We start from the raw sequence: 18,598 nt of genomic DNA on the forward strand, positions 1-18,598 counted from the left end.
TCGAGATCGATTCCGCCGCCTCTGGAAGTCACGGCCTTCCCTGGGTGGCCGTGGCCGTCTCTGCTGCTGGAGTGCTGTGGAGAGCTGATGCAGGAGGCTGTGTTAGCTGGGGCCACCTGAGCTTGCAGGGAGAAGCTCAACTTTTCATCAACTTTATTTTTGCATATTGAAAATAACTTAGTAATTTAGTATGTTAGTAATTTAGGAAATTAATAATTTAGTAAATTAGTATAATATCAAATTAGTAATTTAGTAGGATTAATAAACTGCTGTTGGTATACACAGAGGTCCAGGAGCTTTCTTTTGGTGGCCAGAGTCTTCAGGCCAATGGGGAAGAGGGGAAGAAGGGTGCTTGTGCTGGGCAGGTTGGCCCAGCGTGCGGCGTGCAAGGGAAAGTGGCCCAAAGCCCCTTGGCCTTGGTGGTTCTGCCGAAGCCTTAAGGCTCCCGACAGAGCGGCTGGGCAGAGGCCGGAGCTGGGGCGGGCGTTGCTGAGAGCCTGGTCCCTGGAGATGGCCAGCAGCCCTCTCCCAGCCAGGAAGGGCCAGCTGTGTCCTGCCCGTGTGCTGCTGGCTGGATTGCTGAGGGCTCTGAGGTGCCTCTTGATCCGGCTCCTCTGGAGCTCCTCCAGCAGCCAGGCAGGCCTGGGGAGGCCTGGAGGGCACGGGACAGTGGCAGCCATGAAGGGATGCGGTGCTGCCGAGGCCAGCCAGGATAAGGCAGCGGGAAGGCGTGAGCGGGATGCGTGTGGCGCTGGGTGGCGGGAGGCTGTGCTGGGACAGGAGGGCTTTGTGTGGATGGCTTGGTGGGAAGCCCTGAGGAACTGGCGGGCAGAGGCCATGAGCATTCCCCAGGCAGGCCCTTCTTCCTGCCAGCCGGCTGCTCCGGCGCTTCCCCGACGCGTCTCTGGGCTGGGGCAGAAGGCCTGGAGGCCTGGCCTCAGCAGGACGGTGGGGACACCCCCGAGGGGCCCAGGCTGGTTTGCCTTGGGACAGGGAGGGACAAGGAGGCCGAGCAGGCCCTGCTGGAGCACAGTCCCTGGCTGCTGCTGGCGAGGCGCAGTGGGCAGAGGCCAGGGAGATGCATCACCTGGCGCTCAGAGGCCTCGTGGGGCTCAGCAGGGACCCCTCGATGGTGACAAGGAGGCGGCAGCTGAAGCTGTGCTGGCAGCGTGTTGCGAGTCGGCCTGGCTGGGGCACAAAGGCAGCCACAGTTCACCAAGAAAGAGCCAGGCGTTGACTTCAAATCCTGCAAAGCATTTCTTACTCTGTGGCAAACCTAACTGTTCTTCCCACAGTCCACAGTGGTTATGCTAATTGGTTCAAGTTCTCTTCCCCTAGTGGTTGCTTAGTTCTACAAAGTTCTCCCCCTGAGGGGATATATTGTCACGCCCCTCCTTGTTTCGGCCCTCAGAGTTTGTCTCAGTACAATGTTCGGTTTCTAGGCATTGTCCCTGTTTTATTTTCCATTACAGTTCTTTAGTTTTGGGCCACTTCTGTGGTTCCTACCCCTTTCTTTTGGCCATTCAAACCCTCAGTACTCTGGATCTAAATGTTTCATTGCAGCCATACCCACCAGCGTGGGGCTGGAGAAAGCTGCCCCTTGGGCTTGGCTGGGCTTTGGGAGCTGTGCCAGCGTCACCCAGCTCTCCTGTGCTGCTGTCCAGCTGCCCGAGTGCTTCAGGAGAGGCCGACACCCCCTGACACTCTGCTCAGGGCCCACAGAGCTGCTGCTGCCATGGCAAGGACGATGTGTCCTGCAGCTGGCCTGCAGAGTCGCTGCTGTCAACGTGGCTCAGGACACCAGAGAAAAGTCACCAGGGTGTGCACAGGAACAGCAGCACCCCAAAGGCCTGTACCTCCTCAGGAAGGCACCCACACCAGCCAGGATGCCAAAAGGAGGGATGCTGTGGGCACAATTTTACATGGCTTGGCAAAAGGTGTCAGGAAAGTGGTCCCCATGGCTTTCTCTTGCTTGCCAGCCCCACAGCCTCGCTTGGCAGCTGCAGCTGCAGCCTGTCCCCCCAGCTGACTTCAGTGGCCGTGCTTGAGGGCAGACTCGCCTTCCACAGCTGCCTGTCCCAAGGCAGCAGCGTTGGTGCCATCGTCAGAGACTCTGATGGGACACGAGCCCTGGACTGCAGCTACTGACACTCTCCTCCATTCAGGCACCTTAAAAAAACCAGCATGAGCTTCTAAACTCAACATGGAGAACTTCCTCAGAATGAAGGAAGAAACCGCAGATCCTGAAGGAAAGCAGGGCTCGTGTGGCTGAGGTTCAGGGATGGAGGGAAGGAAGCTCTTTGCTGTCTGCTGAACTGATGGCCCAAGTCACAAACTCAGGCTCTGCTGAGAGGATTATGCTCTGGTCCTGTTGGAGGCTTGTTCCCTAACAATGCATGGCCCTCCCTTGTTCCTGGATCAAATCTTGTGAAGCTGTAGGAACAAGTGTGTTCCGTGTCCATGAAAGAGCAGCAATTGGCAGGATATGTTTCTTCCAGCGCTTGTCTTGGCTCTTCCTTCATGGTGCTGGCACCATCATCAGAGACACAGAACAGCTTGTCTCATTCCAGACTTATCCCCATCTTCTGCGCTTGCCCAGGTTCCTCGCAGGTTCATGAGGGAAAATCGCTGCCAGGTCCTGTCCATTCCCTTGCCCAGCAGGCACCCAGATGTGTTTGGACGTGAGCTGCTGGCCACAGCCAGCCAGGCAGCAACCTGGGCCATTGGGCATCAGATGCTGAGCTGATGTTTTTTTGCCAGAAATCAAGAAAACCTCTCAGATAAACACAAGGAAACTTGACAGGATCTCTGTAAGAACCTGATTGTGCTGTGAAAGTCAACATGGGGTTTTGTGCTGCAGATAATCACTTCCAAGCAAAAATCATTTCAGGAATGAGCAACCACTTCTGCTTTCTGACAAAGACCAGGTGTTGCCACCAATTGCTCCAGGTGCTCCTGCCAACAGGCACCTGCAGAAAGGAGCACGGGCACCAATGCACGTGGGTTTGGGCTGTCCTCTGGCACAGAAGTGCCCCGGGGGCACAGCTCTCTGTGGCAGGAGCAAGCACCAGCACTGGCACAGCTCGGGGGTGGCAGGTCTCCTTTGGCAGGGACTCTGCCACACCTGCTGATTCCAGTGCTGCCCAGGCCCCAGGGCTCAGAGCAGCATTGGCGCCCTGGGCCACACGTCCCGTGTCCGTGTCACAGCCCTGCGTGTGTGACGGCCACCCAGCACCGGGTCATGTCCCACAGAGGCCCTGGCAGCTCCTGTGGAAGCACGGGTGCCCTTCCTGCTGCAGCTGCATCAGCAACCGTGGGGGCTCCTTCTGCTGCCCTGAGCAGGCAGAGCAGAGGAACATCTGCTTGTTGAGAACACGTGCGTGGCAGAGGTGAGGACTCCTGGGCGCTGCTGTCCCCACGCTCAGCTGTCTCCCTGCACCCTGGCACCTCGTGGGCCCCAGCCTCCTCCTGGCCTTGGCGCAGGGAGGCAGCTCCTGTGCCCTGGGCTGCCGTGCATCTCTGGCTCTCTGCAGGCCTCTCGGGAAACGCTGCTTGCTGCAGTCAGCTTCCTCAAGAGCAGGGATCTGGAACACCTGGTGATGACAGATCAGATGGGGAGGTTTGGTGACTCTCTAACACTAAAGATATAAAGTAAAAAGCAGATTGTGCTGGGGCCATGTGCTAGTCATGAAATGACTGCTCCAAAGGAGCAACCAGGAGAGGAGCTTTAGAAACGCCAATTAACAGTGTTGGGGCAAAGAACACATCTATCATTTGAATTACAGGATTAGATTAGAAACTGTCCCCCAAATAATAACCAACCAGACAGATGCTGCTACTGACCTTTTTGCCAACCAAGCTATGCCAAAGAAGAAGGTGGCATTTGTGGAAAATAAATTACTCAAACTCCTGTTTGCAAATAGATGATAAGTGAAAAGTGGTAAAACTAATAACAAAGGAAATAAGAAAGTAGCTCATGTATCAGTCTACACGGGGAAAGGATGGGAATGGAACACGTGTTCGTGGTTCCCTGGCAGACCATGGGTTAAACGAATGCTGTTCCTCCCCTGATGTGCTGCAGCAACTCTCATCTTTTTCCCATGCCCGACACCTTGCTGAGTGCAGCTCATTCAGCAGCTGAGCAAGGGGATGCAGGTGGCAGCCAGGCCTGATCCAGAAAAGGCTGCAAAAGGACAGGAAATTAGATCACTGAGAATAATTTCAAACCAAAGAGGACGCAGGAAAAGAGACTGAAACAATGGTAATGTAAGGGAAATTAACCCACAAACACCAGAGGTTTATGTCCAAAAAGGAGACAGAGGAGTCCTTTTGGCTTTATTCGAATAAAGGGAGAGGCCATGGGGCATTCCCCTGGGATCTCTCGAATTTTGGAGGACGCAGCCTCCCTTTTTATCCTAACTTCCCGGCCGCTTTTCCCTCTCTCTTTCCCCGTTGGCTGAGGTACTCGAGAGGCACAGACTTCCCGGAACGCCTGACACCTGACATTCCCCTCTAATGTATAACCCTCCCTTTTAATTTTTAATTCTTGTAGAATTCAGTTTTCCCCCTCCCCGTTGCTTCTTTCATCTTCTGTTACCCAATTTTATTTACCAGCAAACCTACAGTTTGTTTGTAAAGGCAAATCTCTTTTTCCATTCATCAATCAGTGTAATCCCTCCCATTGTTTCTTTTATCTATAAGTGCTAACTTTACCTACCAACAGATCTACAGTTTGTTTGTAAAGACAAATGTAACATTCCTCTCAACCCCTCCTCTTTTACTTTTAGTAATTGTCTTTACAAACTTTAGCTATCATTGTCTTAATTTCTTGTTCTCGTGTCCTTTTTGGTTTTGCAATTATTTGCAATGACATCAATTTCTGTCCTTTTGTAGCCATCTCTGGGTCAGTAGGCATGGCTATAACCTGCATCCCCTTGATCACATGTTGAATAAGTTGTATTAAGCAAGGGATCATGCATGGTAAAAAGATTAGAGTTGCTACAGCACATAAGAGGAAAAAAAGCAGTTGTTTAACCCACAGTCCACCAGGTAGCCATGAAAACATGTCCCATTCCCATCCTTTCCATGTTTGGACAGGTACATGAGCTAACTTTCTTATTCCTTTTGCTATTTGTTTCACCACCTTTCCATTGTCATCTATTTGCAAACAGCAGTTTGAGTCATTTAATTTACCACACACGCCCCCTTCTTCTGCTAATAAGTAGTCTAATACCATCCGGTGTTGAAATATTGCATTTCTCATCTGAGTAGATTGGTCAGCAAGAAGGTCAAGAGCTGTAGCTGTCTGGTTACTTACTATTTCAAAGACAGCTTGTAACCTGATTATCCGATTTAAATTATAAATGGGTTCTCGGGCACCTGATATTAATTCACTAGGATTCCAAGTGGCTGGGCCATAGTGTTGTATGATTCGTTCAGGTGGCCATTCATTATCACCCCACTTTTGGCTGCTCCCCCCAGCCAAAGATACATCAATTGACCGTTTTTCCCTGATTAGATCATCATATACCTTGATTCCTAACTGGTTTCCCTGAACTTGTGGTACCAGAAAGAACAGAGGTCTGATATACCCCACATAACATATTCCTGACCAGTTTGGGGGTAACCTGCGAGAGGCATATTGGCCACAAATCCAGTAATGCCCCTTTAAAGCCCACGTCCCGTTGGCAAAGGGACCTTCCCAATTTTCATGATCTACTGGGGGGTCAAAATACAGCTTACTTCCTGGGCCTAGTGGTCCCCCAAGAATAGTTGCCCCACCATAAGAATCACAGTATTTGCACTTCCATGCTCCCACATGAAGTTTCCAGCTGCAGTTACATCCCAGATCTGTTTTATTAGATTGGGACCAGAACCTGCTAAAAAGAGTTTGAGTTCCATTCCAGTGTTGCCACTTCCACTGATAGTCACGAACAACATGTGTCCTACTTGTGGAATTATCTTGGGGGCAGCTTAAAAATAAGGAGTCAAAAAAAACTTATCCCTCCCCACTGCTTTACAGCCTTCCAAATCTTTCTGGTAAGTATGGTAGGAACACTTTACCCAACTACCATTTAAGAACTTAACATGAGTTTGATTCCATTTGCCCTGATATCTGGAACAATCATAAGGAAGGCATTTGGGGGTCCAACAATCTAAACCCAAAGATAAAGTCCAGTTACAAACACTTTTCCCCATGTATATGCTTCCTGTTCTATTTAGACAATAAGTGCCTCTTTCAGAAGAATGAAGCCGCCATGGACTTCCTTCTTCATCCCAGAATCCTGTTCCATTATGGACTTCACTCAGGGTGCTAACCCACCATTTAGGTTGGCCACCCATGGCCAGTTTTCAGATCTTCCTGGCCCCCCACAGACCCAGCAATTGCTAAGGTTAAAGGTTTTTGCTACTTCTTCTCCTAAGGTTAAAAACTTATTTTCTCATTCCTGGCCCCATCCTAACTGACAGTATAAAGGTAAGATCACTAAGAGAAACATTCTAACTGGGTTATGTAATTCCCTAACCTAATTTTTACTTTCACGTTGCCTTCTGCACCTGTGGTGAATGAAGGCACAGAAACAGCTTAATGTAAAGGAAAACAGTGACAGCAAAGGGCTGGCCCCCCAGTGACTGGAGATCCGAGAGGTGGGATGCCCACACAAACTTATTTCAGCAGGCAGTCCGTGGGTAGGCACACGAGGCTTCCCTCGATGTCGACGCACTGGCTACTGCTCCAGTCCGCCCCTGCGGAGTGTCAGTCGCGGCTTCCCGTCCTTCTCCTCCAGCTGAGATGTCCAAATCTCTGGGGCCTTAGAGACCTTGACCCGAGTGTGATGGGTACACCCGTGTTCAGCTGTCTTGATGGCTGTTTCTGTGGTCAGCAACACCTGGAAAGGTCCACGCCACTTCACCACCAGTGGTGCTTCTTTATACTCCTTAACTAGGACCCAATCTCCTGGCTGGATGTTGTGAACAGCAAAGTCCAAAGACAGGGTCTGTGCCAGCTGAGCCTCCTGTCGAAGAGATTTCACAAGAGACAGTACCCGAGACACATAATGCTTCAAATACACATCACTTATCTTTATCCCCCCACTAGGCTGAGAGTTGCAAGGGTAAGGAATTCCAAACATTAACTTAAAGGGAGATAATTGAATATCTTCCCTGGGTCTGGCCCTTATTCTTGCCAAAGCCAGGGGCAGGAGCAGTACCCACGGCATCTTGGTTTCTATTACCAGCTTCAGAAGGTGTTTCTTTATTTCTCCATTCATTCTTTCAACCCGACCCGAACTTTGGGGGTGCCAGGGGGTGTGCAGGTTCCATTGTATTCCTAAAGCAGCCATAACTCTTTGAAGAATTTTTTTTTTTTTTTTCTGTAAAATGAGTTCCCTTATTTGAGTTTATTACTTTTACAATTCTATATTTTGGAATTATTTGTTCCAAAAATACTTTAACAACTGATCCTGTAGTTGCTGAAACAGTAGGGAATGCTTCTGGCCAGCCTGTTAATTGACATACTATTACCAAAAGATATTCAAACTTTGCCACTCGGGGCATTTCAGTAAAATCCACCTGACATCTCTGGAAGGGACGTACAGCCCAAGGCCTCCCTCCCCTGGCAAGTTTCTTTGTAACCTTGTTATTGGTTTTAGCACAAGTCAAACAACCCTCAATAGCTTGTTTTGTCAAGCTAAAAAGACCCACAGCAGCATACATTTTTAGGAAGGCTTCTGCCAACCCTCGAGAGCCCCAATGACTCCCTTCATGAAGTTGTTTTAACAATTGTAAGGCCAGAGCTTTTGGGATCCACTACCTCCCATCCCTTGTAAACCAATTGTTTCCTCTTTCTTCTGCCCCACTCTTTTTAATTATCTCGAGTTTTTCTGGTGGGAAAGACAGTTTCTCTGGCAGCGGTGCAGTTACAGGGAGTAAGGGGAGGATCCCAGAGACCTCCGGCAACAACGCAGCTCTCCGAGCCTCCCCACCAGCCAATCGGTTTCCTATTGCCTCCCCCGAGCACCCTGCCTGATGCCCCTTAATGTGGACCATGGCCACCCCTCTTGGCAAACTAACCACCTCCAATAGGCGAGAGATTAAGTTTTCATGGGCTAACGTCTTTCCCCTAGAATTTAATAAACCTCGCTCTTCCCACAGTTTCCCAAATGCATGTATCACCCCATAAGCATATTTAGAATCGGTAAAAAACATTCACTGTCTTATCCCGGTATAACTCACAGGCTCTGATCAGCGCATACAGCTCAGCTGTCTGGGCTGACCAGGTGGGTGGTAACCTCCCCCCTTCCTTTAATTGTTTGCCATTCACGATAGAGTATCCTGTAAAACGCTTCCTATTTATTACTCTTGACGACCCATCGAGGAACACATTCTCTCCCTCAGGCCAGGGATTATCTCTCAAATCTTCCCTAGCTCTAGTCTGGAGATCTATAACCTGGATACAATCATGGCTTTCCTCCTGTCTCCCCCTTTCTTCGGGGCCATTCAAACAGGAGGCTGGATTAAAATTTTCCTATTTTTAAATTCTAAATCCTCCTGTTTCATTAAACAAGATTCATATTGTAATAATCGAGCACTCGTCATCCACATAGAGGCTCTCTCAGTTAACAAAGCTTTAATCTGATGCTAAACTTTTTACAATCACATACCCTCCCCTTGTCAGCCCCTACCAGAGCTGTGGTCACAGTTTCTGCAGACAATGGAGCCAGCCTCTGGCCGCTGGGTTAACAACTCAGAAAAACAGGCGACAGGCCTCTGTGTTCCTTATTCTCTTACACGAAAATTCCTTTAGCATGACCCAGCTCAACACCCATATGTAGTTGAAATTCCTTTTCTGCGTCCAGAAGAGCCAAGACCAGAGCACCAACTAATCCATCCCTCAATTTTCCAAAGCACTGCTCCACTTCTGGTGTCCACATCACAACACCAGGACCGCTCTGGGTTAAAAAGTTACACAAAGGTCTAGCCACAACAGAAAAATCCTTGATCCAAGCTCCGCAGTCCCCCACTAACTCCAAAAATTTCCGCAACCCCTTGTCAGTCTGGGGCAAAAATCCCCTGCACTCCTTCTGGACCAACACACTGCAACCCCTCAGTCAGAAGGTGTCCCAAATATCTGACTCTCTCCTCAACCACCTCTTTCTGCTCCCCTGATAACAGCAAATCATCTACATATTGCAACAGCTTAACTCCTGAGGGTGGAGTAAACTCTTAATATTTTCTGCAAAGCTTGCCTACACAAACTTCGTATATCTCTGCAGCTGCATTTCAGCATAAATCCTACCAGACATTTTACATAAAGATATTACAGACAGTAACACAGACTCTGTGTTACTTTTTTTTCTTTTTTTTTTTTTTTTTTTTTTTACTCTTGTTACTTTTCACAAAACTAATTTGCTTTCCCATTCTAGTCATCAAATCTCTTCCTAGTAAATTACAGTCACAATGAGGAGCAATCAGAAACTCATGCTTTTTAAACCCCTCCCACACATTTAGCAAACTCCCATGGCTTTCCCTGTATTACTTGTATTTTCCAGCAAAACTCACAAAATCCTTAAAACAGAATCCTAATCTTTTCACGTACAATCTGCACTTCCCATATATTCCTTTATTCTCGTTCTCCCTTTCTTTATCACACACGGTATACCAGAGTCAGTTTGTGTCCTGTCACAGTGCAAACACAGCTCCTCCCCCACCGATGCTCCCAGCGAGCACGGCCCGCAGCATCGCAGGCGGCTGGGCACCCCAAACCTTACGGGGCCGGGGCACCCCGAGCCTCACGGGGGCCAGTGGACACTGCTGGCCCTGCCTGGGGATGGCGGGGTCAGGCACAGCCCCGCGCTGAGCCCTGGCAGCCCCACAGCCCCCAGCCCGTGTTCCTGGTCCCGCAGCTCCGTGCTCGGACCTGCTGCTCATTGCCTCGCCCATACCTATCACACACTCCTCCTCAATTCTCTTCCAACACACAAACACTCTCCATCCATCCGCCGCTGTCGAGACCCTCTCTCGACTCCCCTTTTTGCCCCCCAGGGCATGGATTATCGAGACCCCTTCTCGACCTCACTTGTTGCCCCCCCAGGGCATCTATATAACATGGCCTTATAAGCCCCTTTGACAGCTTATACTCTGGCCACACAAAATAACAATATTTTATCATAATTCCCATAGTTACTCCTGGGTGAACACACAATCTGTCCCAAGACCTCAGCATTCTCCCTAAGGGACTCTCCGGGGTTATTATGGGATCCTTTTTGCAGCGTCCCTTTCCCCGCTTCACCCTTCCAACCCTCCATGGGTTCCCCGTTTCACCTGTGCTGCCCTCCATGGGTGCCCTCCCAGGTGTACCTGTGCTACCCTCCATGGGTTCCCCGTTTCACCTGTGCTGCCCTCCATGGGCGCCCTCCCAGGTTTGCTTCCCCGAGGATCCCACTTTACTCACCGGTGAGATTTTCAGTGGTCCTTCCCTGCGGACTCTTCGCGGACCCCCCTGGTCCGCCACTCGTCTGTCTCCTGGACAGTCTCGGGAACCCAATCGATCGCCCGGTGCCAGCCGGCACCCGGGGGAGCTGATCACCGAAACTGGGTGAGGCGCGCCTTCAGCTCCACCGCTGCCTGCCACCCTGGACGGTGGAAATATCCCGGACCGAGCCCCCAATTGTAAGGGAAATTAACCCACAAACACCAGAGGTTTATGTCCAAAAAGGAGACAGAGGAGTCCTTTTGGCTTTATTCGAATAAAGGGAGAGGCCATGGGGCATTCCCCTGGGATCTCTCGAATTTTGGAGGACGCAGCCTCCCTTTTTATCCTAACTTCCCGGCCGCTTTTCCCTCTCTCTTTCCCCATTGGCTGAGGTACTCGAGAGGCACAGACTTCCCGGAACGCCTGACACCTGACATTCCCCTCTAATGTATAACCCTCCCTTTTAATTTTTAATTCTTGTAGAATTCAGTTTTCCCCCTCCCCGTTGCTTCTTTCATCTTCTGTTACCCAATTTTATTTACCAGCAAACCTACAGTTTGTTTGTAAAGGCAAATCTCTTTTTCCATTGATCAATCAGTGTAATCCCTCCCATTGTTTCTTTTATCTATAGGTGCTAACTTTACCTACCAACAGATCTACAGTTTGTTTGTAAAGACAAATGTAACATTCCTCTCAGTAATTAAAACAGTAAAGACAATTATTGAGAAAATACGAAGAGGGTTTCAACGGAATTAGATGAATGTGCTCAGAGACATGGCCAGGGACTTGTACAAAAGAAGGAACGGGAACAACCAGGAGTTTCAGAAAATGTTACTAACTGACACGAACTGCTGCTCAGCCAAGATCCTGCTCAATTCCTGAAGTTCGAGGAGAAACACTTAACAGAGCCGTGAATATCGGATGTTGCATGAAAGGAGGGGTGCATATTAACTGGGACATGCAGCAGGCGGATCGGGAAATCTGAAGCTTCCAAGTACCTCAGGCAGTGGGGAAAGGGAGAGGGAGATGCAGAGCGAGACCAAGCCTGGCCCTGGTGCCGCCCCCATAGCGATGCTGGCGCAGCCATGGCGCCATTTCCAGAGCGCCTGTGCTGCCCGGGAGCGGCGGCAGCGGCCGGAGCGCGGTGAGGCGGTGGCGGAGCTCGGAGGCGGCCCCAGCGCAGCATCCCGGGGACGGGGCAGCCACTTCTGGGCTACCCACAGGAACCGCGACGAGCCAGCGCTGCTCCGGCAGCGTGGCCGGGCTTGTCCCCGCTCTGCCCAATCAGCTCACGAGAACGAGGAGTGACGGCAGAATCAGCCAATGGCAGCGAGGGGCGGGCTCTGCACGCACGGGCTCCCCTCCCTTTCCCCGCGCTCCGCCATTTCTCTCCTCGCCTGAGGGGCGGCTCCGCGCTGCGCCCGGCCCGGGTATCGGGAGCCGCTGCTGCCCTGAACCGCCGGGAGCTCGGGGTGAGCGGGAGCTGAGGGCGGTGGGAGCTGGGGGTGAGTCCGGGATGGAGCCGGGACCCACCTGGAGCCCCGGCAGGAGCCCGAGCCGGGCACGGGATGTTTGAGAGAGGCCCCAGGACTGTGCGGGAAAATTCACGTGTCCAGAGTTTTGTGTGCCCAAAGGAGACAGAGGAGTCCTGTAAAGTGACTTTATTGATGAACAAAAGAAGGGGCCATGCGGCATTTGCCGTGCGGTCTCTAAGACGTAGCCTCCGTTTTAATCATCATTTTCCCGGCTCCATCTCCCTCTCCCTTTCCCCACTGGCTGAGGCACTTGGAAGGTTCAGATTTCCCGATCCCCCTGCTGCATGTCCCCCTTAATGTGCACCCCTCCTTTTGTATAATATGCGATATTCACGGCACTATTGTTTCTCTTTCTCGTAGCTCAGGAACTGAGCAGGATGTTAGTTGAGTAGCAGTCCGTATCAATTAGAAACATTTTCTGAAGATTCTGGTCTATCCCGTTACTTCCTTCTCTACGAGTCCCTGACCGTATCTCCAAGCATATCCATCTTGCTCTATTCAATCCCTTTTCACATTTCCTCAAGAATTGTATTTACAATCTTTTAATGACTATTTTCTCAATCTCTATTCCTGTTTCCTCTTTGATTTTGGGATTATTCTCAGTGCCCTCCCTCCCTGTCCTTTTGCAGCCGTTTCTGGATCAGGCCTGGCTGCCACCTGCATCCCCTTGCTCAGCTGCTGAATGAGCTGCACTCAGCAAGGTGTCGGGCATGGGAAAAAGATGAGAGTTGCTGCAGCACATCAGGGGAGGAACAGCATTCGTTTAACCCATGGTCTGCCAGGGAACCACGAACACGTGTGCCATTGCCATCCTTTCCCCATTTGGACTGGTACATGATCTACTTTTTTGTTTCCTGTGTTATCTGTTCTACCCCTGTTCAGTTTCTTCTATTTGCAAACAGGAATTTGAGTAATTTAATTTTCCACAAACTCCACCTCCTTCTGTTAATTGATAATCTGATCCCATCCCAACCCATGGTGAAATGTCTTGTTCTTCCTTTCTTTGGATTGCTTGGCAGGAAGGTCAGGAGCTGGAGGTGGCCAATTGATTGTTATTTAAAGGACTGATAATATATTCATTAGTACATAGTAATAATAATAATAGCATTAATAATAATAACAACAACACTAGTAATAATAAGCAACACTTATAATACTATGAAAATTAATCATAAAAGTAATAACAGTGATAATATGTAGTTTTTAACTTAATTATGCTACTTGAAATATTGGTAGATTTTCTGTCTCCTGATATGAATTTGTTGAGGTTCCCAGGGGCTGGTCTGTGGATTTGGGTTTCTTCTGGTGTCTGTTCATCTTTTCTCCATTTTTGGTTGGTACCTCCAGCCAGGGCTGCATCAATTGAACACTTTTCTCTAATTAAGTCATCAGATACTTGGATTCTCAACTGATTTCTCTGGACTTGCCAAAACACCCCAGTGCTCTAATACACTCTGTATAACCTAGAGAACACATGTTGGAGTGGGGAGAGGGATATTCCCCACCACTTTCTTTACTAAAGTTTTCACAATGTTGCCTATTTGCTGTTTCTCTTTGCAACTTAACCAATTTCTGTTGCAGTCAGATATCCTCACTATGGGCTCTGTGTTTAGCTGTGCAAATTCCATCTGTGCAGGCAGGCAGAGCTTGAGGGGAGGGCCAGGGGAATCAGCCCAATTGCCCCCCCAGGCAAGAAGACCCTGGTAGCTTGTCCACACTTTGCCCCAGCAGAGATAATTTGTTTTTTTAAAGCTTCTCTCCTAACTGTCTGGAACCCCTGCTTCTCTTCCAGAGCAGCCATTGGATGACTCTTATGTGCCCCCCTCCCACAATCTGCTTTTTTCTTGTTCTTATTAACAATATTCTATTAATATTTTATCTGTTAAAGTGTCACCTTTGAAGCTCTTCCAGTTTTGCAAAATCCGTCCGAAAGGTGAACATTGAAAAACCCCATACTGAAATTTTGCCATCAGTTAAATTCACCCACATATATACAGAAAAAATTCCAATGCAAATGGTCAAACAATGCATATGGGGAGGAAAAGGTGGGATTGTACAGGACAGGGAGGAATAATAGGAGGAAGAGGACTGTGGGGAAGAGTAGGGACACAGGAGAAGGAGGAGCAGAAACAGGAAAGAGCAGAAGGTTCCACCCCTCCCTGTATCTGCAGCCTCTCCCAGGCCCTGAGAGCGTTGTCCCCATCACATGCATCCAGTGACCAGAGAGAGGGATTCATGATTTGAGAGGGGTGAATCTTAGTGTTTCTGACATTTATAGGGATAAATGCTGGTGTTTTTCTTTTTGACAGGGGTTGAATCTTTATATTTTGGTGGGGGGTTTGTCCAAATCTTGCTGTTTGGTGGGTTTTTCATCTGTATCATGATGTTTGGAGCATTTTTGGGCTAAATCTTGGTGTTTTGGAAGTCCTTACACACAGGATGCCCAATGTCTTTCGGAGTTGCACTTGGGCAAGAGGAGCCCCCAGCCCAAGGCCCTCTCCTCTTGTTTTTTCCCCAAACCAGGATTTTTCATTCCCGAGGCATTGACAGATGGAGGAGGAGGAAAAGGCCCAGAGATCCCTCATGAGGAGGGGCTGCAAACCCAGCCCAGGGAGCTGCGAGGAGGAAAGACCCTCCCTGAGCCGGGAAGGCGGCCGGAGATGCAGGCAGAGCTCAGAGCTGGTGGAGAAGCCTCATGGAGGGGAGAAGCCCCACAAGTGCTTGGAATGTGGGAAGGGTTTCAGCCACAGGTACAAGCTGATCCAGCACCAGAGGATCCACACTGGGGAATGGCCCTACGAGTGTGGGGAATGTGGGAAGGGTTTCAGCAGAAGCTCAGACCTGACCAAACACCAGAGGATTCACACTGGGGAGAGGCCCTACAAGTGTGGGAAATGCGGGAAGAGCTTCAGTGCCATCTGGACTCTGATGCGGCACCTGGTGATCCACACAGGGGAACGGCCCTACACCTGCTTGGAATGCGGGAAAAGCTTTGGGTGGATGTCCACTCTGAGAAGACACCAGCACATGCACACTGGGGAAAGGCCCTACCAGTGTCCTGTGTGTGATAAGAGGTTTCAGACCAGCTCCAAACTCCTCAGACATGAGCGGATTCACAGAGAGGAGAGGCCCTTCCGCTGCCCCGACTGCGGGAAGGGATTCAAGGAAAACTCCACCCTCACTGTGCACCAGCGAATCCACACTGGGGAGAGGCCCTACGAGTGTCCTGAGTGTGGGAAGAGCTTCTCACAGAGCTCAGCCTTGAACCGTCACCAACGGGGTCACCACTGAGGGAAGCCCTGTGAGTGCCCTGACTGCGGGAGGAGCTTTGTGCTCTGCTCTGACTCCATCCCCATGGGCAGTTCAGTGTGAGTATACCACAAGCCATTTAGAGCTCTCAAAATTGGCAGAAAGTATCAGGATCTTCCCTAATATGGGCTCCCCATGTCCTTCACTGTGATGCCCCACTCCAACATCAGAGCCTGTTGGAGTGTGTAAAATAGAAGCCTCTCTGAGTCCCTCAAAGAGAGAGAATGCAGGGATTTAATTAAAGCCTTTACAGAAATTAAAATACATTAAGTCACACAGACATGAAGTAGAAGTGTAAATTTTAGTTTTAAGTCAGGAATATTATTACATCACATAAATACGAAGTAGAAGTTTTAGTTTTAATTAAGAATATACTGTAAGTGCCTTAAGAGAGTAAAAAGCCCTAAAATCTTGTAAAAAGTTCAGGAACTTAGTCCCAGACTGTCCTAGGTTACAGTGTGAAGATGTGCTCGAAAGTATATATTCTATCAGCATCTTCATGAAGTGTTGAAACCAGGTGCAGCAGAGTTCCTTATCTCCATGGGAGATCTCTGCTAATGGGGCATATGTAAAAAATCAGGTGGGGCAGTGTTCTTTATGTTTTCCTGGACCCATCCTTCCTCCAAGAAGATATCATCTGTTAATGGCCGTTGAGTCCCATTGCATGACTGATAAAATGACATCATCCCATTGTGAGATGCTCCACGCAGGGGAAGGAACCAAGGATTTCCTTTGTAGATAAAATCTGTAAACTTAGGAACACCAAGGCAGCCTTTTCCGAGAGGTATAGGAATCTTTCTTCTGGATTCCAGAGGAAGACCAGACCTTTCCACATCATCACTGGACCTTTGGAGGAAAACTGCAGCCTTCTACAAAACCACTACTGCAAGAGAACTACATCTGTCACTCCAGGAGGACTGCAGACACCATCCATGGGACTGCTACCAGCACCCGAACTTGTCAGCTTGTATTCTGACTTTGTGTGTGTTTGGGGTTTAGTTGGGGTTTTTTTGTTGGTTTTTTTTTTAATAAATACTGTATTTTTATTTTAATTTTCCTAGTAAAAGAACTGTTATTCCCATATCATTGCCTGAGACCTGCTTAATTTCAAAATTATAGTAATTTGGAGGGAGGGGGTTTACCTTGTGCATTTCAAGAGAGGCTTCTGCTTTTCTTAGCAGACACTTGTCTCTCAAAGAGAAATTTTGTCACCCTATGTTTGGCACGAGGGCATCGAGAAAAAAAAAAGAGCAACAGTTCTTGAGTAACCTAGTTTTTGTATGCTGGATATAAAACCTCATTAGGTGGCATCATGTGCTCTAGCTTGCCCTGGTTCAGGTGGCACATGGTTGTGTCTCTATTTCTCCCGTTTGCAGGCCCTTATCTAAACAGGGGCCCTTTAACTAAGGCTGCTGTGGCTGTGTTGGGGGTTGGGGTTTGTTCCCTTCCTTTCTCTCTCTGGAATTTTCCCTGTTATGATGCTAAGGAAGCTTGTTGTGCTGCACCCCAGCTCATGATGGCTGATGGCCAAAGAGCTGGGGGTGTCTGGGCGGGGTCTGGCCCTCGTGCTCCCCGGTGGGTTGCAGGAAGATGTCCGGGGCTGCTCGCTGCCCCCCATCCCAGCCCAGGAGCCGGTTCTGTGCTGTGGGACACTGCACTGCTGCCTGCCCCGCTCCAGCTGCTGCCTCTGCACATGCAGCCGAGTGCCACCAGCCCTGTGCTGAGCGGGGAGTCCTTCCTCCACCCTTCTCCCACCTGGGACGCTGCTGACATTGTCCCAGCCCTCCACAGCTGCACGGGACCTGCCCTGCCCCCAGCACCAGTACTGGGCACAGGAAAAGGGTCTGTGGCCAAAAAGGACTGGAACTGAGTTACTGTTCTGTTTGTTGTTCATTTTCATAGCTGCTGTTGTTTTTGTGTGTCTGGTTAGATATATGCTGTTGCTCGTACCCCATATCTCTGCCTGAGAGCTCCTGATTGCAAAATTATAACAATTAGGAGGGAGGGGGTTTACATTCCCCATCCTGGAAGGAGCTCCTGCCTTTCTTGGCAAGTATCTGTCCTCCAAACCACAACAGATTTTGGTGCCCAGTGGGGCCTGAGGGCATTGAGAGCAGGGTGAAGAAAGGAATAACAGTTCTTGAGTTACCTAAGGTTTTGTGTTAGGTGGCATCATGTTGTCCAAGTTAATCTGGCTTGGGCTCCATGTGATCAGAGATACATCTCTCCCATTTGCAAGCACTTATTTGAACATTCGTCCCCTCACCAAAATTACTGTAGCTATTATTTGATTTGTTTGGTGGGTTGATCAGGTGAGGCACTGATGGATTTTTAACTTCCTCTGGAACATAGTCACATGGATCTCGAGTTATCACACTCTAACTGTGTGTGGTTTTGGAGTTACTTCAATAATGGCACTTACTGTGAGGAAGTGACAGCAGGGGAAATCTTCCCCCAACCCATCACCCAATTTTTTCAGTCCACCCCACCAGTTTTCAAGGAGTTCAGATCCACTTTAAATGCTAATGATATCATACAGTGACTGGTGTTGCTGATAGGCCTGTTCTATTTAGCATTCAAAGATAAGGGGGGATTGACTGGGATAACAACCCTGATACCTAACCCAGGAAATAGGGATGCTGCCCTAAAGCCTGATGCTGCCCCAGAGCCAGACCCAGCCCCAGAGACTTGGGATGCTGCCCCAGGCCCTGACCATGCCCCACAGCCCACCACAGAAAGGAACCACCTGGAGTGGATGGGGGTTCTAGTGAAGGAGATGGGCGAGATGCTGAAGGAGCACTTTTCCTCAGCTGGTGAGAAACCCTCAACCCTCCCCCTGCTTTAAAGAGGGAGAGTCTGATGGGGCTGCAGTGCCGTGATCCCCCCACTCTGACCATTCTTCTGGCTAGCTCTGAGTCAGAGATGGAGGGAATTTGGCACAGAGAAAGCAAAAGACCAAGGAAGCTCTTGTTCCCGGGATAATCCAAGCTTTATTCCTGAAGGGGTGCAGGGGAAAAAGAGGGCAAACAAAGGAGTGGTGAGGAATTTCAAATCTTAGGTCAGGGGAGGGGAAACTGAGTTGCACCCAATGGGGTTGAACTGGTGGGGAGGGGCTAAGGGAGGTCTGAACCAACTTTACAGAATTTAGCGGAGTACAGAACAAAACACTTTTCTCCATCTAAATCAGTGAAATACAACATCTCCCCATTTTTTGTTTAACAAAGTTAAAAGAAATGCATGAGGTTTTCTCTAGAAGGAAAAACAAGCATTTTTAAAGCTTGCT

The sequence above is a fragment of the Erithacus rubecula genome (genome assembly GCF_903797595.1).
Source record: "Erithacus rubecula genome assembly, contig: scaffold_407_arrow_ctg1, whole genome shotgun sequence".
In the NCBI taxonomy this organism is placed as follows: domain Eukaryota; kingdom Metazoa; phylum Chordata; class Aves; order Passeriformes; family Muscicapidae; genus Erithacus; species Erithacus rubecula.